At 47.1% G+C, this 22529-nt stretch overlaps 10 non-coding genes across 10 annotated transcripts; all 10 read right to left on the bottom strand.

The window, feature by feature from the left end:
- Nucleotides 1-94: 94 nt before the first annotated feature.
- On the bottom strand, nt 95-257 carry LOC135040172 (U1 spliceosomal RNA). The gene has a single exon (XR_010234112.1). It is a non-coding gene; the product is annotated as a U1 spliceosomal RNA (small nuclear RNA).
- Nucleotides 258-409: 152 nt separating this feature from the next.
- Nucleotides 410-573, bottom strand: LOC135040198 (U1 spliceosomal RNA). The gene has a single exon (XR_010234132.1). It is a non-coding gene; the product is annotated as a U1 spliceosomal RNA (small nuclear RNA).
- Nucleotides 574-3202: 2629 nt separating this feature from the next.
- Nucleotides 3203-3365, bottom strand: LOC135040191 (U1 spliceosomal RNA). Its single transcript, XR_010234126.1, has one exon. It is a non-coding gene; the product is annotated as a U1 spliceosomal RNA (small nuclear RNA).
- A 152-nt stretch (nt 3366-3517) lies between these two features.
- Nucleotides 3518-3681, bottom strand: LOC135040233 (U1 spliceosomal RNA). Its single transcript, XR_010234167.1, has one exon. It is a non-coding gene; the product is annotated as a U1 spliceosomal RNA (small nuclear RNA).
- A 671-nt stretch (nt 3682-4352) lies between these two features.
- LOC135040194 (U1 spliceosomal RNA) lies at nt 4353-4515 on the bottom strand. Its single transcript, XR_010234128.1, has one exon. It is a non-coding gene; the product is annotated as a U1 spliceosomal RNA (small nuclear RNA).
- Nucleotides 4516-4667: 152 nt separating this feature from the next.
- On the bottom strand, nt 4668-4831 carry LOC135040144 (U1 spliceosomal RNA). The gene has a single exon (XR_010234086.1). It is a non-coding gene; the product is annotated as a U1 spliceosomal RNA (small nuclear RNA).
- A 670-nt stretch (nt 4832-5501) lies between these two features.
- LOC135040183 (U1 spliceosomal RNA) lies at nt 5502-5664 on the bottom strand. The gene has a single exon (XR_010234121.1). It is a non-coding gene; the product is annotated as a U1 spliceosomal RNA (small nuclear RNA).
- Nucleotides 5665-5816: 152 nt separating this feature from the next.
- Nucleotides 5817-5980, bottom strand: LOC135040228 (U1 spliceosomal RNA). The gene has a single exon (XR_010234162.1). It is a non-coding gene; the product is annotated as a U1 spliceosomal RNA (small nuclear RNA).
- A 675-nt stretch (nt 5981-6655) lies between these two features.
- LOC135040162 (U1 spliceosomal RNA) lies at nt 6656-6818 on the bottom strand. Its single transcript, XR_010234104.1, has one exon. It is a non-coding gene; the product is annotated as a U1 spliceosomal RNA (small nuclear RNA).
- Nucleotides 6819-6970: 152 nt separating this feature from the next.
- On the bottom strand, nt 6971-7134 carry LOC135040230 (U1 spliceosomal RNA). Its single transcript, XR_010234164.1, has one exon. It is a non-coding gene; the product is annotated as a U1 spliceosomal RNA (small nuclear RNA).
- Between the last annotated feature and the right edge of the window lie 15395 nt (nt 7135-22529).

Below are 22529 nucleotides of genomic sequence, written 5' to 3'. Positions count from 1 at the left end.
GGATAGTGCGCAAGGGCATAGAAGGGAGCAGCTCAAGAAAAAAGAAGTGGAAATAGACAGCAAACTAGGCTGGAGAGAGACCTGAGACAAAGAGATCTGAATTATACGAGAGCCGACCAGGGGAAACACAAATTATGCAGTCAAGTTTCCCACATTTGGGGAAATCGCAGGAGCAGCACACCCAGAGTGCAATGGGTGAGACTTGCCCTGGGAGAAGCACCTTCATGATCATAGTATCTCACCTGGCAGATAAGTAGGATTTGGGATAGAGCTGGGGAGGGTCGCTGCTCGGGCACCCCCCTGTCAAGTGAAGGAGATCCAACTGAGGCAGCACATGGAAACTCTCGAAAGAAGAACAAGGCTAGAGGAAGATCTGAGACAAATAAATCTGACTTTTACCAGAGCTGACCAGAGGAAAGCACAAACACAGTCCCCCACTACCACAAATAATGCAGTCGAGTTTCCCACATTTGGGGAAATCACAGGGGTCAGCATACCCAGAATGCAATGAATGAACCTCACCCTGGGAGAACAATCTTCATGACCATGGTATCTCCTATGCAAAATAAGTATGATTTGGGATAGGGCTGGGGAGGGCCGCTGCTCAGGCACATCTCTGTCAAGAATTTATAAAGTCTATACATATATATAACCAAATGTCAATATATATATATAGAACCCAGCGCTCCTATCAAAACTTATCTATTTCACCAATTTGTTGCTTATTTAATCTTTATACATCTATTAATTTTCACCATATATTATAAAATGCTGCTCCCATAGGTAGTACTGTTCTACCAATAATAAACCAAATTTTAAAGATAATCACACTTGTTATCAAGGGAGCGCAAAAAATAAAATATACAAGCTCTTTATTTTTAAAAAATATATATAGACAGAAGAAACCCACATTCAATAAAATACAATGGAGTCAACATATATAGGCACCACTATCCATATCTAAATGTAATCAGGATCTATTTCATATTGCCCTTGATGACAACGGAATGTTTATTAAAGTGTCCAAAAAATCCTCCTGGATACAGCTGTTGTAATTTAATCGTTACTTTCCAATTGTAATTGATACATTAAATTCCTTCTTGTGGATGAACAGCAACAGTTGTAACCAACGCCTCTTATTTACTGCAGTTAAAGTTCATATGTAACTCACGTGAGTAATGAAAGAAAACAGGGGGAGAGCGCTGTGATGGTTGGTGAAACACAGCGGTATGCTACGACCCCCCTTAACCGTGGCTGGATCTTATTGGCACTCGCGGTCGGGATATTTCTCCCTGCCGTGGGGTAGAGACCTCCTTTTGCTCGGTCTCAAATTGCTTTTTTCCCTTCACCGCTGTCTTTACATCAGACGTCCGCCGTGATGTAGCTCGTTCATGAACGGGCTTATATCTCAGCAATCAGAGTGTCCGGTAATCACCTTACTTACGCGTTTCTCCGCTGTTATCCTAGAGCGGTTTCGTCAGAGGATACATCAGCAGCCTAGCAGGCTCTTTTTAAAATGCACCGGACCAATAGCATTACTAATTAGTTGATTGGATACATACATGTACTAATTGGATGCATACATGTAATGACTCACATATGGAACAACTTTCTAATTGCAATTGCACATATAAAGGCATTTCATAATATAAAAATAAGCAACATGGTGATTAAAAATAATAATAAAATAAGCAACAAGGTGGTTTAAAAAATAACAGAAAATATATAATCTATATACAGATTAACCTATAATCTTTCAATCAATACCTCATATCTATAATCACATATACATAATTCAGAGACTCAGCACTAAGGATCCCCATTTACTTATATAAAACCTTTTAGGGTAACATAAATCCATGCCACTACTAAAGCAGTTCTTGTGGCGCAGGGGAAACATCAAATGCACTCTATGCAGCTAGTCCCATGTTCGAATCCAACCCGCTCAGCTTAACATCCATATTATTTATTTACTTTTAATGGGATCATTCTATCAATTCATTTTTACCTTTAATTTTTGTTAATATTATTTCTATATTTCCTTATTTCAACCCCTGGAATAATTACATTGCTGTTTAAGCAACAAAAAGAATTGAAGAAAAAATAAATATTAAACAGACAATTTAAGGATTCGAAGATTTAAATATTTAAAGATTTTAAAATGTAAAACAGGGAGGGGGGGGAGGGAGGGGGGCCTTTTGGGAGAAGGAGGGGAAAAAAAATAAAAGTAGAAAAAAAAAAATATATATATAGAACCAAGAGAAAGTGTAAAAAGAGGATGGAGGAAGAAATCTGATGTTCATCATTGCTAGTGGATTTTACTAAAGAACTTTAAAGGAACACACACAACAGGATTATACAGTTTCATCCTAAGAGGAAAGCTGTTTCCAAAATAGCTACTTCTAATAATTTTGTTTATTTATTAAACATACAATAAATGGATATTCAATAAATAATATATTAGGTAAATCAATAGATAAAATCATCAGAGACTGCCAATGTTGTTCTGTTCGATGCTCTCATTCAGACCATCAGGTGTAAGGGTACCCAAAGAAAAAATCCAAAATGCCTCCCTTGTCAAGTAAAGGAGATTCAACTGAGGAAGCACAAGGGAACTCTCATCTGGGGACAACAACTGCAGGGAGAACACATATTTTCAGATGAACATGGGAGGGCAGAAGGCTGCCTAATACTGAAGCACCCCCAAACAACAAACCAAATGCAACAACTAGTGCAAGCATTCCTGGGGGAAGGCCTGCAGCAGATGGATTTGCATATGGTGATGTCATCCAAGCAGTGGGTCAAAGTTGGCTTCAACCCTCGTCTGCATATGAAAAGAGAAAAGGGGCGTGCAGGGCATGGCGGCCTTTTGCGGCGCTTGGATGACCCCTAGTTTGCATTAAACACCTCCACCCTACTTCGGTGTGGGGCTCATGTTGGCTATGCCCCAGCCCCTGAAGCATTCAAGCTGATTACTTGCAGCAGCTGGGCACTGTAATAGCTCCAGAGCTGCTCTGTAAGGCAACTAAAAGGGTGTGGGCCCTGCAGCACTACCTGTAGTTCGCATTGTGCGTTGGAAGGCACAAAGTAAGCAGACGGAAGAAGTCAAGATAGTGCGCAAGGGCATAGAAGGGAGTGGCTCAAGAAAAGAGAAGTTTAAACAGACAGCAAACTAGGCTGGAGAGAGACATGAGACAAAGAGATCTGAATTATACGAGAGCCGACCAGGGGAAACACAAATTACGCAGTCAAGTTTCCCACATTTGGGGATATCGCAGGAGCAGCACACCCAGAGTGCAATTGGTGAGCCTTGCCCTAGGAGAAGCACCTTCATGATCATAGTATCTCACCTAGCAGGTAAGTAGGAGTTGGGCTAGAGCTGGGGAGGGTCGCTGCTCGGGCACCCCCCTGTCAAGTGAAGGAGATCCAACTGAGGCAGCACAAGGGAACTCTCGAAAGAAGAACAAGGCTAGAGGAAGATCTGAGACAAAGAAATCTGACTTTTACCAGAGCTGACCAGAGGAAAGCACAAACACAGACCCCCACTACCACAAATAATGCTGTCAAGTTTACCACATTTGGGGAAATAACAGGGGTCAGCATACCCAGAATGCAATGAATGAACCTCACCCTGGGAGAACAATCTTCATGACCATGGTATCTCCTATGCAAAATAAGTATGATTTGGGATAGGGCTGGAGAGGGCCGCTGCTCAGGCACATCTCTGTCAAGTAAAGGAGATTCAACTGAGGCAGCACAAGGGAACTCTCATCTGGGGACAACAACTGCAGGAGGTACACATATTTTCAGATGAACATGGGAGGGCAGAAGGCTGCCTAATACTGAAGCACCCCCAAACAACAAACCAAATGCAACAACTAGTGCAAGCATTCCTGGGGGAAGGCCTGCAGCAGATGGATTTGCATATGGTGATGTCATCCAAGCAGTGGGTCAAAGTTGGCTTCAACCCTCGTCTGCATATGAAAAGATAAAATTGGCATGCAGGGCATGGCGGCCTTTTGCGGTGCTTGGATGACCCCTAGTTCGCATTAAACACCTCCACCCTCCTTCGGTGTGGGGCTCATGATGGCTATGCCCCAGCCCCTGAAGCATTCAAGCTGATTTCTTGCAGCAGCTGGGCACTGTAACAGCTCCAGAGCTGCTCTGTAAGGCAAGTAAAAGGGTGTGGGCCCTGCAGCACTACCTGTAGTTTGCATTGTGCGTTGGAAGGCACAAAGTAAGCAGACGGGAGAAGTCAGGATAGTGCGCAAGGGCATAGAAGGGAGCAACTCAAGAAAAGAGAAGTGGAAACAGACTGCAAATTAGGCTGGAGAGAGACCTGAGACAAAGAGATCTGAATTATACGAGAGCCGACCAGGGGAAACACAAATTATGCAGTCAAGTGTCCAACATTTGGGGAAACCACAGGAGTAGCACACCCAGAATGCAATGGGTGAGCCTTGCGCTGGGAGAAGCACCTTCATGATCATAGTATCTCACCTGGCAGGTAAGTAGGAGCTGGGCTAGAGCTGGGGAGGGTCGCTGCTCGGGCACCCCCCTGTCAAGTGAAGGAGATCCAACTGAGGCAGCACAAGGGAACTCTCGAAAGAAGAACAAGGCTAGAGGAAGATCTGAGACAAAGAAATCTGACTTTTACCAGAGCTGACCAGAGGAAAGCACAAACACAGTCCCTCACTACCACAAATAATGCAGTCCAGTTTCCCACATTTGGGGAAGTCACAGGGGTCAGCATACCCAGAATGCAATGAATGAACCTCACCCTGGGAAAACAATCTTCATGACCATGGTATCTCCTATGCAAAATAAGTATGATTTGGGATAGAGCTAGGGAGGGCCGCTGCTCAGGCACATCTCTGTCAAGTAAAGGAGATTCAACTGAGGCAGCACAAGGGAACTCTCATCTGGGGACAACAACTGCAGGGAGAACACATATTTTCAGATGAACATGGAAGGGCAGAAGGCTGCCTAATACTGAAGCACCCCCAAACAACAAACCAAATGCAACAACTAGTGCAAGCATTCCTGGGGGAAGGCCTGCAGCAGATGGATTTGCATATGGTGATGTCATCCAAGCAGTGGGTCAAAGTTGGCTTCAACCCTCGTCTGCATATGAAAAGAAAAAAGGGATGTGCAGGGCATGGCGGCCTTTTGCGGCGCTTGGATGACCCCTAATTCACATTAAACACCTCCACCCTCCTTCGGTGTGGGGCTCATGTTGGCTATGCCCCAGCCCCTGAAGCATTCAAGCTGATTTCTTGCAGCAGCTGGGCACTGTAACAGCTCCAGAGCTGCTCTGTAAAGCATGTAAAAGGGTGTGGGCCCTGCAGCACTACCTGTAGTTTGCATTGACGTTGGAAGGCACAAAGTAAGCAGACAGGAGAGTTCATAATAGTGCGCAAGGGCATAGAAGGGAGCGGCTCAAGAAAAGAGAAGTGGAAACAGACAGCAAACTAGGCTGGAGAGAGACCTGAGACAAAGAGATCTGAATTATACGAGAGCCGACCAGGGGAAACACAAATTATGCAGTCAAGTGTCCAACATTTGGGGAAACCACAGGAGTAGCACACCCAGAGTGCAATGGGTGAGCCTTGCCCTGGGAGAAGCACCTTCATGATCATAGTATCTCACCTGGCAGGTAAGTAGGAGCTGGGCTAGAGCTGGGGAGGGTCGCTGCTCGGGCACCCCCCTGTCAAGTGAAGGAGATCCAACTGAGGCAGCACAAGGGAACTCTCGAAAGAAGAACAAGGCTAGAGGAAGATCTGAGACAAAGAAATCTGACTTTTACCAGAGCTGACCAGAGGAAAGCACAAACACAGTCCCTCACTACCACAAATAATGCAGTCAAGTTTCCCACATTTGGGGAAGTCACAGGGGTCAGCATACCCCGAATGCAATGAATTAACCTCACCCTGGGAAAACAATCTTCATGACCATGGTATCTCCTATGCAAAATAAGTATGATTTGGGATAGAGCTAGGGAGGGCCGCTGCTCAGGCACATCTCTGTCAAGTAAAGGAGATTCAACTGAGGCAGCACAAGGGAACTCTCATCTGGGGACAACAACTGCAGGGAGAACACATATTTTCAGATGAACATGGGAGGGCAGAAGGCTGCCTAATACTGAAGCACCCCCAAACAACAAACCAAATGCAACAACTAGTACAAGCATTCCTGGGGGGAAGGTCTGCAGAAGATGGATTTGCATACAGTGATGTCATCCAAGCAGTGGGCCAAAGTTGGCTGGTACCCTCATCTGCATATGAAAAGAGAAAAGGGGTATGCAGGGAATGGCGGCCTTTTGCGGCGCTTGGATGACCCCTAGTTCGCATTAAACACCCCCACCCTCCTTCGGTGTGGGGCTCATGTTGGCAATGCCCCAGCCCCTGAAGCATTCAAGCTGATTTCTTGCAGCAGCTTGGCACTGTAACAGCTCCAGAGCTGCTCTGTAATGCAAGTAAAAGTTTGTGGGCCCTGCAGCACTACCTGTAGTTTGCATTGTGCATTGGAAGGCACAAAGTAAGCAGACAGGAGGAGAAGTCAGGATAGTGCACAAGGGTATAGAAGGGAGGGGCTCAAAAAAAGAGAAGTGGAAACAGACTGCAAACTAGGCTGGAGAGAGACCAGAGACAAAGAGATCTGAATTATATGAAAGCCGACCAGGGGAAACACAAATTATGCAGTCAAGTTTCCCACATTTGGGGAAATCACAGGGGCAGCACACCCAGAGTGCAATGGGTGAGCCTTGCCCTGGGAGAAGCACCTTCATGATCATAGTATCTCACCTGGCAGGTAAGTAGGAGTTGGGCTAGAGCTGGGGAGGGTCGCTGCTTGGGCACCCCCCTGTCAAGTAAAGGAGATCCAACTGAGGCAGCACAAGGGAACTCTCGAAAGAAGAACAAGGCTAGAGGAAGATCTGAGACAAAGAAATTTGACTTTTACCAGAGCTGACCAGAGGAAAGCACAAACACAGTCCCCCACTACCACAAATAATAAAGTCAAGTTTCCCACATTTGGGGAAATCACAGGGGTCAGCATACCCAGAATGCAATGAATGAACCTCACCCTGGGAGAACAATCTTCATGACCATGGTATCTCCTATGCAAAATAAGTATGATTTGGGATAGGGCTGGGGAGGGCCGCTGCTCATGCACATCTCTGTCAAGTAAAGAAGATTCAACTGAGGCAGCACAAGGGAACTCTCATCTGGGGACAACAACTGCAGGGAGAACACATATTTTCAGATGAACATGGGAGGGCAGAAGGCTGCCTAATGCTGAAGCACACCCAAACAACAAACCAAATGCAACAACTAGTGCAAGCATTCCTGGGGGAAGGCCTGCAGCAGATGGATTTGCATACGGTGATGTCATCCAAGCAGTGGGTCAAAGTTGGCTTCAACCCTCGTCTGCATATGAAAAGAGAAAAGGGGCGTGCAGGGCATGGCGGCCTTTTGCGGCACTTGGATGACCCCTAGTTCGCATAAAAAACACCTCCACCCTCCTTCGGTGTGGGGCTCATGTTGGCTATGCCCCAGCCCCTGAAGCATTCAAGCTGATTTCTTGCAGAAGCTGGGCACTGTAACAGCTCCAGAGCTGCTCTGTATGGCAAGTAAAAGGGTGTGGGCCCTGCAGCACTACCTGTAGTTCGCATTGTGCGTTGGAAGGCACAAAGTAAGCAGATGGGAGAAGTCAGGATAGTGCGCAAGGGCATAGAAGGGAGCGGCTCAAGAAAAGAGAAGTGGAAACAGACAGCAAACTAGGCTGGAGAGCTCTTCTGTCTATATTTTGCAAACCTGCTCTTGTCCTCTCCAGCTACTCCATGTAGATTTGACGTCTGGAAAGGTGCATAACCCACTGACAAGCAGGCACACTCCTGCATGAGTTTTCTCTCTCACTAGCTGGATGATACACAATCATTTGCATGTGCTCCACCTCCGACACACCACCCACCCAACCACCCAGTGACCAGAGCCACCCACAAGCCAACTGGCTCCGTGATTTAATTTGCACAGTGTAGTCTTCCAGGCTGCATGTCCTTCTCAATGGAAGGATCTCTGGTTCCATGGAATCTTCCACATTAAAATGCTGCGGAATCAAAAGGATTTAAATATTCAGCTTGCTAGCATTCAATGTACCTGTGGCTTGGCTTTAGCACATGGGTCTTCATCCTGTGGCCCTCCAGCTGCTGTGAAACTACACATCCCAGCATGCCCTGCCACAGTTTTGCTATTAAGGTATGCTAAAACTGAGGCAGGGCATGCTGGGATGTGTAGTTCCACAGCAGCTGGAGGGTCGCAGGTTGAAGACCCATGTTCTAGCATGCCTGTTCTATGATGCATGTACCGTGATGTCACAATCAGCTTGGAATGGGGTGTCTAGCAGGCATTTGCTGACAGCCACTTGAGGGAGACACACATCAGGAGATGCAGCATATCGGAGGTCTTCGATGCCTTTCCAGCAAATGCACACCACCTGCTGCTGGTCTGGACACAAAACAATGCCCACAATCGAAGTCCCAAAATGCCCAACTACAGGATTCATGTAAGTAGTGAATTTAGGAATGAATTTAGAAGTAGGAAATTAAGTTAGTTCACAAGTACATTCAAATTCAGATCTAAAGTCTAGGTAGGCCTCACGTCCTGGCAGCCCCCAGCACTTAAAAATGCCTTGATTAGAGGTAGAGAATTAAATGTAGATAAAAAGTAGACACAAAATAAGACTCCACAGAGCAGTTATCAGGTGTCTTTATCAATTGTTGCATTTAAAAAATCAAGCAATTAGGGAACACAATGTTGCAACAATGTAACCCTATTTGCAAAATAGTACTAAATAAGTTTGTCGATGTAAGACATTTGCAAAGGCGCATCCAAAACACGCTGGAAAATGCAACTGAATCTGTTTTTGGAGGCTAGAATAGGAAATGTGCATCGGTCCTACAAGTACTGAAAGCTCTTCTACCATCTCCCTTTTCTGAAAAGCCATTTAATATATGGTTCCCAGATAGGGGACATATCAGATATTGCCTTTCAAAAGCAGCAAATATCATACCACTTCTATTGCCATCAAAGATAAACATTGATTGTTTTCAGATATTGGATTGAAAAAGCAGTCTTTATTGACATAAAGAAGCAAAAAAACATACATAAACATTACACACATAAGTACTGTGTTGCAGCACAGATAAAACACAATAAAAATGCTGTCGGTATAGTACAGTTCAAGAACTACAGCACAGGCCAGCCTACACTATAAATCATGAACTGCACTATACATTTAAACAATACAATAATACAACAGTTAATAAGGCTATGAGTGTGGAGTGTAAGAGGGTGAGGGAATCACAAGCCCGAAGCTTTATTGAAAGACAGACACATATAAAGGGAGGATTAATAAATACAAAGATATCCTTTACTATAGAATGTAGTCCAATACGGTCTTTCAACTCTTCCACAACTGAAAAACGGATAGTGTTCCCAAGCCTTCCATCCTGGAATATCTTTGGTCTTTCACCAATGAAGAAAACAATCCCTCCCTCCAGCAGACCCTTCAACCACGATACAAGATCACAGCCAAAAGGGCGAGAAGCAACTACACTTGCGTTTAACCAAAATGGCTAAAACTTAGTGAAGGAAAGTGCAGTGCACCAAAACATAAGCTGACACAATCATGGAGAATGCGCCAGCATATATGCTCTTCTATCTATATTTTGCAAACCTGCTCTTGTCCCCTCCAGCTGCTCCATGTAGATTTGACGCCTGGCAAGGTGCATAACCCACTGACAAGCAGGCACACTCCTGCATGAGTTTTCACTCTCACTAGCTGGATGATACACATTCATTTGCATGTGCTCCACCTCCGACACACCGCCCACCCAACCACCCAATCACCAGAGCCACCCACAAGCCAACTGGCTCCGTGATTTAATTTGCACAGTGCAGTCATCCAGGCAGCATGTCCTTCTCAATGGAATAATCTCTGGTTCCATGGAATCTTCCGCATTGGAATGCTGCGGAACAAAAATGATTTAAACATTCAGCTTGCTAGCATTCAATATACCTGCGGCTTGGCTCTAGCACATGGGTCTTCATCCTGTTGCCCTCCAGCTGCTGTGAAACTACACATCCCAGCATGCCCTGCCACAGTTTTGCTATTAAGGTATGCTAAAACTGAGGCAGGGCATGCTGGGATATGTAGTTCCACAGCAGCTGGAGGGTCGCAGGTTGAAGACCCATATTCTAGCATGCCTGTTCTATGATGCATGTTCCGTGATGTCACAATCAGCTTGGAATGGGGTGTCTAGCAGGCATTTGCTGACAGCCACTTGAGGGAGACACACATCAGGAGATGCAGCATATCGGAGGTCTTCGATGCCTTTCCAGCAAATGCACACCACCAGCTGCTGGTCTGGACACAAAACAATGCCCACAATTGAAGGCTCAAAATGCCCAACTACAGGATTAATGTAAGTAGTGAATTTAGGAATGAATTTAGAAGTAGGAAATTAAGTTAGTTCACAAGTACATTCAAATTCAGATCTAAAGTCTAGGTAGGCCTCACGTCCTGGCAGCCCCCAGCATTTAAAAATGCCTTGATTAGAGGTAGGGAATTAAATGTAGATAAGAAGTAGACACAAAATAAGACTCCACAGAGCAATTATCAGGTGTCTTTATCAATTGTTGCATTTAAAAAAATCAAGCAATTAGGGAACACAATGTTGCGACAATGTAACCCTATTTGCAAAATAGTACTAAATAAGTTTGTCGATGTAAGACATTTGCAAAGGCGCAAACAAAACACGCTGGAAAATGCAACTGAATCTGTTTTTGGAGGTTAGAATAGATGCAGGATCAAGTAGCTCAATGGGTAGGGTATTTGATTAGAATTCAACAGGTTATAGGTTTGAATCCTGGGTATGATAGTTTGAGGTGTTATTTAATAAAGTATGTTTATATATTAGTCACACATGGCTTACTTGTACAAATGGCATGTCACCAGTTAGTGCTGACTGCTGATATGCCATTTGCACAAACACGCCATGTGTGACTGTATATGCATTTAAGGAGGGCCCCCCGGCAATACCACAAACCATTGAGTGTCAAGTATACTAGATATATCTTCATATCTCATGTGCTTTCTCTGAGACCAATCTTGTTATGCCCCTTCCCCACAAGGCATGCGCCTTTTGTCCATATTGCAAAAATGGGGAGGGGGGGGGGGGGGCATATAATTATCTGTCACAGGGCACCAAAAAGTCTAGTTATGGCTCTGGTATGCATTATGTAATCTGGCAGACCATATCTCCAACACTGGCTGGTTGGAATAGAAATCCGGTTATCTATGTGAGCAAATGACCAACAACGATTTACTCTCAAACACTAGAAAATGGACAAAAATGGTCCCCTAAACAAATTGGTTAAATTTTGGGTTTAACCAATTTGTGTAATGACCATTTTTGACCACTTTTCTAGTGTTTGGGAGCAAATGGTTAATTGACATTTGCTCCTATACATTACCAGATTTTCATTCCATCCATCCAGACTGGATAGATAGCCTGACAGATAATTGTGTAGTGTACGCCCAGGATAACTGTCAGTTGTGCTTTCTTTTATGACGGCACATAAATGGGTGGGCAGATCCAGAGCAAGCACTGCCCACTCATGCATAGTTGTCAACTGATGTGAAGTTCCAGGGGGCAATCTCAGTTATAAAGAAAAGTATCTGGAAATTGTCCCTAGTTTAAAAAAAAAATAAAAAAAATTGATCAACTCCATTTATTTAGTATGATATCCCAGGTGATAGGATGCCGGCAGTCAGAACAACATACTTTATTAAATAACACATCTCAAACTACCATACCCAGGATTCAAACCTATAACCTGTTGAATTCTAATCAAACACCCTACCTATTGAGCTATTTGATCCTGCATAAAAATTGTGAACATTATATGAAGCTATTGGTACTTTGAAAAAAAAAGTATCAGCATTACAACGCAGCAGATCCATGCAGTTTGCAGCCACACACTACATGTATCTGCTCAGCCACAATGCTGATTATTTCTTCACAAAGTACAAGGTGAGCTCCAAACAGAATTCTCTAGCTTAGAATTATGCCAAACCTAGAAGTCGGGGCCCCCACCCTGGGATCCCCCAGAGGGAGGCCTGCACCGTCATGCGGCAGGCTTGTCCGTTTTGGAAGCAGGCTGATGGGCAGCCCAGGCTTGCTTCAGTCTGGGCTTGGCAGGTCTGGAAGCATGAGCTTGCTTTGGGTATGCCTGACCTTGGGTACGCTTTACCTTGAGGATGAAAGGGCCAAGGGAAAGTACTTTTAGCCTTCTGCGTGGTAGGAGTCATACTAGGTAGGCAAGCTGTTTTAGCAGTAGCCAGATCAGCTACAATCTTATTGAGGTCTTCTCCAAAGAGAGTGTCTCCCTTGAAAGGAAGCACCTCCAGGGTTTTCTTGGAATCCATATCCACCGACCAGGATCTCAACCAGCTGTATAAAGTATTACCTTGGAACTGGCTCTCCACTCCCCATTATCTGGTTATCATGGCTTCCTCCGCCAGTGTCCAGACTCGCTTGCTGAAGCTCGGCCACTTCTTCCTAGCAGCAGGCTCCTGGATCACTGGGCAGCAGAGGTGCTTGGGAGCCGGAAGGGGGCGGAGCAATCAGGCAGGCAGTTGCAGTGCTGCCCAGCTATCTGTGGTGTGAGAAGAAGCAGGTGCACCCCACCGCTGGCAGTGCTGCAGCTAGCGGTGGTGGCAGCGGCGAGGCTGCTGGGCTGGGTCTTGAAAAAGGTGGAAAGAAGGGTGTTACGGCATGGAATGTACAAACTGCGAGACCCTGCTGGTAGCGCCTTTGTCTATTTAGTAGGAAGGGCACGTAACAGCCGGAGGGCAATGGAGGAAGCCCCTTTAGGGCTGGAGCCCGGCGGCAACTGACTCCGTTGTCTCTGGCAGTTCCGCCCCTGGACTAGAGGAATGGTCAAGAACATGGCAACATTTAATGCCAAAAAATGCAAAATCATACACGTCTCAAAAATACAAAGGCTAACTATAATATTAAGGGCATTATAATGGCAAGAGGAAAGCTATCTAAGTATTACTATTTCAGGTGAGCAATGTATCAAAGCAATAGGAAAGGCAAGTCAGATGCTTGTTTGCATAGGTAAAGAACCAGTAGCAGAAAAAAGTAATACAGGTTGAGTATCCCATATCCAAATATTCCGAAATACGGAATATTCCGAAATACGGACTTTTTTGAGTGAGACTGAGATAGTGAAACCTTTGTTTTTTGATGGCTCAGTGTACACAAACTTTGTTTAATACTCAAAGTTATTAAAAATATTGTATTAAATGAACTTCAGACTGTGTGTATAAGGTGTATATGACACATAAATGAATTCTGTGAATGTACACACACTTTGTTTAATGCACAAAGTTATAAAAAATATTGGCTAAAATGACCTTCAGGCTGTGTGTATATGGTATATATGAAACATAAATGCATTCTGTGCTTAGATTTAGGTCCCATCACCATAATATCTCGTTATGGTATGCAATTATTCCAAAATACAGAAAAATCCGATATCCAAAATTCCTCTGGTCCCAAGCATTTTGGATAAGGGATACTCAACCTGTAATGCCACTGTATAGGTCCTTGGTACAGCCACATTTAGAATCCTGTGTTCAGTTCCAGAAGCCATATCTCAAGCGCCTTGAGTCCTGTTGGAGAAAGAGCACTATATAAATAAATAGTATCAAAATTTGTTTCACGGCACCCCTAGGCCAAAGTTTTTTTTATTGAGAAATTCAGAAAAAAATATAAAATTAAGTAAATTGTGTTTATAGCATGTCATCCTCAGGTTCAGTTATGTTGTGAGGGAATGGTTTTGCCAATTTAATAAAGTATAAATAATTTTAATTGGTCCTGGACCACCAAACTATGCTACCAGTGCAAGAACCCCAGTTTGGAAACTACTGCCATAAAATAAACCTTTTTTGTTTTTTTTAAACTACATGTAATACACCTTAGATCTCAGTTCCTAAAAGGTTTTAAACCCTTGCATACAGTAAACTACACATATTTAAAAATCCTACACCGGGCACAAGTGCTCACGGGCCAATTTCATGGCAGTCTCGGATAGGAGGGCATTGTGGATTCACCAAGGGAATGCTGATGCTGACTCCAAGAAGCCTCTTCAAGATCGCAGGAGCAGAGTCCTCTGCTTCTGCCAAATCCACTGCATGACGCTGGGGCTCTCTTGCAGGAGCCCACACCAGTGGGGGGCACCAGGGGCGGAACTACTGGCAGGGCAGGCAGTGCATTGCACTGGGGCCCCGCCGCACTCAAGGGCCCACAGCCGCCGGCATTACAATGAGTCACAATGACTCATTGTATCATGCCGCAGCCGCACACCAGCGCTCCCGTCGGGTCTGCGTCCTGCGACTCCCGCCGCCCGCCCGTCGTAACGAACAGATCAGGCCAGGGCACTACGGGCAGCAGCCGCAGCACCAGACACGCTGCCGCCTCTGTAACACACGAAGAGGGAGGAGGGTCGCTTGGAGAGGAGAGGAGCAGCGGCACGGGGGGGAGGAGGAGGAGGAGGGAGGTGAAGGAAGGAGCCACAGCAGCGCTTTGTTACTGGTGGAGGCGCTGCTGCTGCCCCTCTGCTTCACTATAGGCTGTCTTCCGAGAACAGCCTATAGTGAAGCAGAGGGGCAGCAGCAGCAGCGCCTCCACCAATAACACAGCGCTGCTGCGGCTCCCTCCTCCACCTCCCTCCTCCTCCTTCTCTACTGCCCGGGAATCATCAAGCTGCACGAGGAGCCTGAGCCAGCGGAGAGGGTAAGTATAATTCTTCTTTCTTTCTTTCTTTCTTTCTTTCTTTCTTTCTTTCTTTCTTTCTTTCTTTCTTTCTTTCTTTCTTTCTTTCGTCTCTTTCTTTCTTTGTTGGGACTGCCTGCCGCTATGTGTAAAAAGGGGGAATCTGCCTGCCGCTATGTGTAAAAAGGGGGAATCTGCCTGCCACTATGTGTAAAAAGGGGGAATCTGCCTGCCGCTATGTGTAAAAAGGGGGAATCTGCCTGCAGCTATGTGTAAAAGGGGGGAATCTGCCTGCAGCTATGTGTTAAAAGGGGGAATCTGCCTGCAGCTATGTGTAAAAAGGGGGACTGCCTGCCGCAATGTGTAAAAAAGGGGAATCTGCCTGCCGCTATGTGTAAAAAGGGGGAATCTGCCTGCAGCTATGTGTAAAAAGGGGGACTGCCTGCCGCAATGTGTAAAAAGGGGGAAACTGCCTGCCGCAATGTGTAAAAAGGGGGAAGCTGCTTGCCGCAATGTGTAAAAAGGGGGAATCTGCTTGCCGCAATGTGTAACAAGGGGGAATCTGCCTGCCGTAATGTGTAACAAGGGCACGCTGTCTGCCGTAATGTGTAACAAGGGCAAGCTGTCTGCTGTAATGTGTAACAAGGGCAAGCTGTCTGCTGTAATGTGTAAAAAGTGTACGATGTCTGACATTATGTGTAACAAGGGCAGGCTGACTGCTGTTATGTGAAAAAAGTGTACGCTGTCTGCCGCTATGTTTAACAAGGGCAGGCTGTCTGCCGTTATGTGTAAAAAAGTGTACGCTGTCTGCCGCTATGTTTAACAAGGGCAGGCTGTCTGCCGTTATGTGAAAAAAATGTACGCTGTCTGCCGCTATGTGTAACAAGGGCACGCTGTCTGCCGTTGTGTAAAAAAGGGGGATGCTGTCTGCCGTAATGTGTAAAAAGGGGACGCTGTCTGCTGTAATGTGTAAAAAGAGGACGCTGTCTGCTGTAATGTGTAAAAAGAGGAATCTGTCCGCCGTAAGGTGTAAAAGGGTCTCTACCTGGTGTAGTGGTGCTACTGTGCGGCGTAATTTGAATAATGGAGACTACTGTGCACCGTTTTATGAATTGGTATTATTTTGTGGCCACACCCCTTAACCACGAAGCCACGCAACTATGTTTTTTTGCGCGCGCCTACGGCGCGCACTGCCCCTGTTTTGCATGCAGGGGTGGGGCTCCAATGCCGTTTCTTGCACACACTGCTAAAATGTCTAGTTACGGCACTGTTGCTAGGTATCCACTTCCCTGAGCAGGCCCCCCTCACCAGATCCTCTCCAGGGGTGAGGGGGTGGACTTGGATGGGATGGGATGGGGGGGGGGCCCAAGCCATTTTGTCGCACATGGGCCCACTGCTCGCTAGTTCCGCCACTGGGGGGCACGTCTAAAACTCTTCAGTCAGTTCTGGATTCATTCGGACCTGGACTCGTGGGTTTTACAAATAGTGTCCCAAGGGTACAAACTGGGGTTTCAAGAAGTTCCCCCTCACCGATTGTTCAAATCAGCCTTAGTCAGCAGGGAGAAGGTTTTTATTCAAGCCTCTTCGTGGTCCCGAAGCCGGACGGCTCAGTCAGACCAATCTTAAATCTGAAATCCCTTAATTTCTACCTAAAGAAATTCAATTTCAAGATGGAATCTCTCAGGGTAGTGATCTCCAGTCCGGGGGATAAAGGAGATTTCCTGGTTTTGGTAGACATAAAGGATGCCTACTTACATGTTCCCATTTAGCCACTGCATCAAGCTACCTGAGGTTTGCAATTCAGGATTGTCATTACCAATTTCAGACGTTGCCGTTTGGTCTGTCCACGGCTCCGAGGATTTTCACCAGGGTGATGGCGGAAATGATGGTTCTCCTTCGCAAGCAAGGAGTCACAATTATCCCGTACTTGGATGATCTCCTGATAAAGGCGAGATCCAGGTACCAGTTGGTGCAAAACATCTACTCTCCCTGACAGTTCTTTAACAACATGGTTGGCTCCTAAACTTGCCAAAATCGCAGTTGGTCCTAATGACGCGGTTGTTGTTTTTGGGAGTGATACTGGACACAGAAGAGGTTTTCTTCTAGTGGAATGGCTCTGGAGATCCAGAGTCTGGTCAAACAAATTCTGAAACCAGCAAGAGTGTTAATCCATCAATGCATTCGGTTGCTGGGGAAGATGGTTGCGGCCTACGAGGCCATTCAGTTTGGCAGGCTCCATGCCAGAGTGTTCCAGTGGGACCTGTTGGACAAGTGGTCCGGATCCCACCTACACATGCACCGGAGGATAATCCTGTCTTCCAAGACCAGAATCTCACTCCATTGGTGGCTGCACAGTTCCCACCACCTAGAGGGGCGATGGTTTGGGATCCAGGACGGGATCCTAGGGACCACGGATGCAACCCTCCGAGGCTGGGGAGCAGTCACACAGGGGGAAAACATCCAAGGAAGATGGTCAAGTCAGGAAAGTTGTCTCCACATAAATATTCTGGAGTTAAGGGCCATTTAATAACTGCAGACACAGTACGCACTGGGACGGGTGCCCAGCATCCTCTACGGACTAAGAGAAAAGGATTTACCGGTAGGTATTAAAATCCTATTTTCTCTAACGTCCTAGAGGATGCTGGGGACTCCGTAAGGACCATGGGGATAGACAGGCTCCGCAGGAGACATGGGTACTTTAAGAAAGACTTTAGTTCTGGGTGTACACTGGCTCCTCCCTCTATGCCCCTCCTCCAGACCTCAGTTTGATACTGTGCCCAGTGGAGACTGGGTGCTTTTCAGGAGCTCTCCTGAGCTTTCTGACAGAAAGTATTTTGTTAGGTTTTTAATTTTCAGGGAGCACTGCTGGCAACAGACTCCCTCTCTGAGTTGCAAGGTCCTGCTTCTTAGGCTACTGGACACCATTAGCTCCAGAGGGATTGGTACGCAGGATCTCACCCTCGCCGTCCGTCCCAGAGCCGCGCCTCTGTCCCCCTCGCAGAGCCGGAAGATAGAAGCCGGGTGAGTATGAGAAGAAAAGAAGACTTCAGAGGCGGCAGAAGACTTCATGATCTTCACTGAGGTAACGCACAGCACTGCAGCTGTGCGCCTTTGCTCCCATACACCTCACATACTCCGGTCACTGTAAGGGTGCAGGGCGCAGGGGGGGCGCCCTGGGCAGCAATATAAACCTCTTTCGCAAAAATATAACATATATACAGCTGGGCACTGTATATATGTATGAGCCCCCACCAATTTTACAGTTTAAGCGGGACAGAAGCCCGCCTCGGAGGGGGCGGGGCTTCTCCCTCAGCACTCACCAGCGCCATTTTTTCTCCACAGCACCGCTGAGAGGAAGCTCACCGGACTCTACCCTGCTTATACCACGTTAGACAAGAGGGTTGAAAAGAGGGGGGGGGGGCACATAATTCGCAAATTACATACAGCAGCACTACTGGGCAAACATTAAGTTACAGTTTTATTCCTGGGTTATATAGCGCTGGGGTGTGTGCTGGCATACTCTCTCTCTGTCTCTCCAAAGGGCCTTGTGGGGAAACTGTCTTCAGAAAAAGCATTCCCTGTGTGTAGTCCGTAGAGGATGCTGGGCACCCGTCCCAGTGCGTACTGTGTCTGCAGTTATTAAATGGCCCTTAACTCCAGAACATTTATGTGGAGACAACTTTCCTGACTTGACCATCTTCCTTGGATGTTTTCCCCCTGTGTGACTGCTCCCCAGCCTCGGAGGGTTGCATCCGTGGTCCCTAGGATCCCGTCCTGGATCCCAAACCATCGCCCCTCTAGGTGGTGAGAACTGTGCAGCCACCAATGGAGTGAGATTCTGGTCATGGAAGACAGGATTATCCTCCGGTGCATGTGTAGGTGGGATCCGGACCACTTGTCCAACAGGTCCCACTGGAACACTCTGGCATGGAGCCTGCCAAACTGAATGGCCTCGTAGACCGCAACCATCTTCCCCAGCAACCGAATGCATTGATGGATTAACACTCTTGCTGGTTTCAGAATTTGTTTGACCAGACTCTGGATCTCCAGAGCCATTCCACTAGAAGAAAACCTCTTCTGTGTCCAGTATCACTCCCAAAAACAACAACCGCGTCATTAGGACCAACTGCGATTTTGGCAAGTTTAGGAGCCAACCATGTTGTTAAAGAACTGTCAGGGAGAGTAGATGTTTTGCACCAACTGGTACCTGGATCTCGCCTTTATCAGGAGATCATCCAAGTACGGGATAATTGTGACTCCTTGCTTGCGAAGGAGAACCATCATTTCCGCCATCACCCTGGTGAAAATCCTCGGAGCCGTGGACAGACCAAACGGCAACGTCTGAAATTGGTAATGACAATCCTGAATTGCAAACCTCAGGTAGCTTGATGCAGTGGCTAAATGGGAACATGTAAGTAGGCATCCTTTATGTCTACCAAAACCAGGAAATCTCCTTTATCCCCCGGACTGGAGATCACTACCCTGAGAGATTCCATCTTGAAATTGAATTTCTTTAGGTAGAAATTAAGGGATTTCAGATTTAAGATTGGTCTGACTGAGCCGTCCGGCTTCGGGACCACGAAGAGGCTTGAATAAAAACCTTCTCCCTGCTGACTAAGGCTGATTTGAACAATCGGTGAGGGGGAACTTCTTGAAACCCCAGTTTGTACCCTTGGGACACTATTTGTAAAACCCACGAGTCCAGGTCCGAATGAATCCAGAACTGACTGAAGAGTTTTAGACGTGCCCCCCAGTGGTGGAACTAGCGAGCAGTGGGCCCATGTGCGACAAAATGGCTTGGGCCCCCCCCCCATCCCTTCCCATCCAAGTCCACCCCCTCACCCCTGGAGAGGATCTGGTGAGGGGGGCCTGCTCAGGGAAGTGGATACCTAGCAACAGTGCCGTAACTAGACATTTTAGCAGTGTGTGCAAGAAACGGCATTGGAGCCCCACCCCTGCATGCAAAACAGGGGCAGTGCGTGCCGTAGGCGCGCGCAAAAAAACATAGTTGCGTGGCTTCGTGGTTAAGGGGTGTGGCCACAAAATAATACCAATTCATAAAACGGTGCACAGTAGTCTCCATTATTCAAATTACGCCGCACAGTAGCACCACTACACCAGGTAGAGACCCTTTTACACCTTACGGCGGACAGATTCCTCTTTTTACACATTACAGCAGACAGCGTCCTCTTTTTACACATTACAGCAGACAGCGTCCCCTTTTTACACATTACGGCAGACAGCATCCCCCTTTTTTACACAACGGCAGACAGCGTGCCCTTGTTACACATAGCGGCAGACAGCGTACATTTTTTTCACATAACGGCAGACAGCCTGCCCTTGTTAAACATAGCGGCAGACAGCGTACACTTTTTACACATAACGGCAGACAGCCTGCCCTTGTTAAACATAGCGGCAGACAGCGTACACTTTTTTCACATAACAGCAGTCAGCCTGCCCTTGTTACACATAATGGCAGACATCGTACACTTTTTACACATTACAGCAGACAGCTTGCCCTTGTTACACATTACAGCAGACAGCTTGCCCTTGTTACACATTATGGCAGACAGCGTGCCCTTGTTACACATTACGGCAGACAGCATCCCCCTTGTTACACATTACGGCAGACAGCATCCCCCTTGTTACACATTGCGGCAAGCAGATTCCCCCTTTTTACACATTGCGGCAAGCAGCTTCCCCCTTTTTACACATTGCGGCAGGCAAATTCCCCCTTTTTACACATTGCGGCAGGCAGTCCCCCTTTTTACACATAGCTGCAGGCAGATTCCCCCTTTTTACACATAGCGGCAGGCAGATTCCCCCTTTTTACACATTGCGGCAGGCAGTCCCCCTTTTTACACATAGCTGCCGGCAGATTCCCCCTTTTAACACATAGCTGCAGGCAGATTCCCCCCTTTTACACATAGCTGCAGGCAGATTCCCCCTTTTTACACATAGCGGCAGGCAGATTCCCCCCTTTTACACATAGCGGCAGGCAGATTCCCCCCTTTTACACATAGCGGCAGGCAGATTCCCCCTTTTTACACATAGCGGCAGGCAGATTCCCCCTTTTTACACATAACGGCAGGCAGTCCCAACAAAGAAAGAAAGGGACGAAGAAAGAAAGAAAGAAAGAAAGAAAGAAAGAAAGAAAGAAAGAAAGAAAGAAAGAAAGAAAGAAAGAAGAATTATACTTACCCTCTCCGCTGGCTCAGGCTCCTCGTGCAGCTTGACGATTCCCGGGCAGTAGAGAAGGAGGAGGAGGGAGGTGGAGGAGGGAGCCGCAGCAGCGCTGTCTTATTGGTGGAGGCGCTGCTGCTGCTGCCCCTCTGCTTCACTATAGGCCCTTGTTAAACATAGCGGCAGACAGCGTACACTTTTTTCACATAACAGCAGTCAGCCTGCCCTTGTTACACATAATGGCAGACATCGTACACTTTTTACACATTACAGCAGACAGCTTGCCCTTGTTACACATTACAGCAGACAGCTTGCCCTTGTTACACATTATGGCAGACAGCGTGCCCTTGTTACACATTACGGCAGACAGCATCCCCCTTGTTACACATTACGGCAGGCAGATTCCCCCTTGTTACACATTGCGGCAAGCAGATTCCCCCTTTTTACACATTGCGGCAAGCAGCTTCCCCCTTTTTACACATTGCGGCAGGCAGATTCCCCCTTTTTACACATTGCGGCAGGCAGTCCCCCTTTTTACACATAGCTGCAGGCAGATTCCCCCTTTTTACACATAGCGGCAGGCAGATTCCCCCTTTTTACACATTGCGGCAGGCAGTCCCCCTTTTTACACATAGCTGCAGGCAGATTCCCCCTTTTAACACATAGCTGCAGGCAGATTCCCCCCTTTTACACATAGCTGCAGGCAGATTCCCCCTTTTTACACATAGCGGCAGGCAGATTCCCCCTTTTTACACATAGCGGCAGGCAGATTCCCCCTTTTTACACATAGCGGCAGGCAGTCCCAACAAAGAAAGAAAGAGACGAAAGAAAGAAAGAAAGAAAGAAAGAAAGAAAGAAAGAAAGAAAGAAAGAAAGAAGAATTATACTTACCCTCTCCGCTGGCTCAGGCTCCTCGTGCAGCTTGACGATTCCCGGGCAGTAGAGAAGGAGGAGGAGGGAGGTGGAGGAGGGAGCCGCAGCAGCGCTGTCTTATTGGTGGAGGCGCTGCTGCTGCTGCCCCTCTGCTTCACTATAGGCTGTTCTCGGAAGACAGCCTATAGTGAAGCAGAGGGGCAGCAGTAGCAGCGCCTCCACCAGTAACAAAGCGCTGCTGCGGGTCCTTCCTTCACCTCCCTCCTCCTCCTCCTCCCCCCCGTGCCGCTGCTCCTCTCATCTCCAAGCGACCCTCCTCCCTCTTCGTGTGTTACAGAGGCGGCAGCGTGTCTGGTGCTGCGGCTGCTGCCGTAGTGCCCTGGCCTGTTCTGTTCGTTACGACGGGCGGGCGGCGGGAGTCGCAGGACGCAGACCCGACGGGAGCGCTGGTGTGCGGCTGCGGCATGATACAATGAGTCATTGTGACTCATTGTAATGCCGGCGGCTGTGGGCCCTTGAGTGCGGCGGGGCCCCAGTGCAATGCACTGCCTGCCCTGCCAGTAGTTCCGCCCCTGGTGCCCCCCACTGGTGTGGGCTCCTGCAAGAGAGCCCCAGCGTCATGCAGTGG

Source organism: Pseudophryne corroboree, unplaced genomic scaffold, assembly GCF_028390025.1.
Source record: "Pseudophryne corroboree isolate aPseCor3 unplaced genomic scaffold, aPseCor3.hap2 scaffold_734, whole genome shotgun sequence".
Taxonomy (NCBI): domain Eukaryota; kingdom Metazoa; phylum Chordata; class Amphibia; order Anura; family Myobatrachidae; genus Pseudophryne; species Pseudophryne corroboree.
Note: the sequence above shows the minus strand (reverse complement) of the source record. Positions and strands in the feature narration are given on the sequence as shown.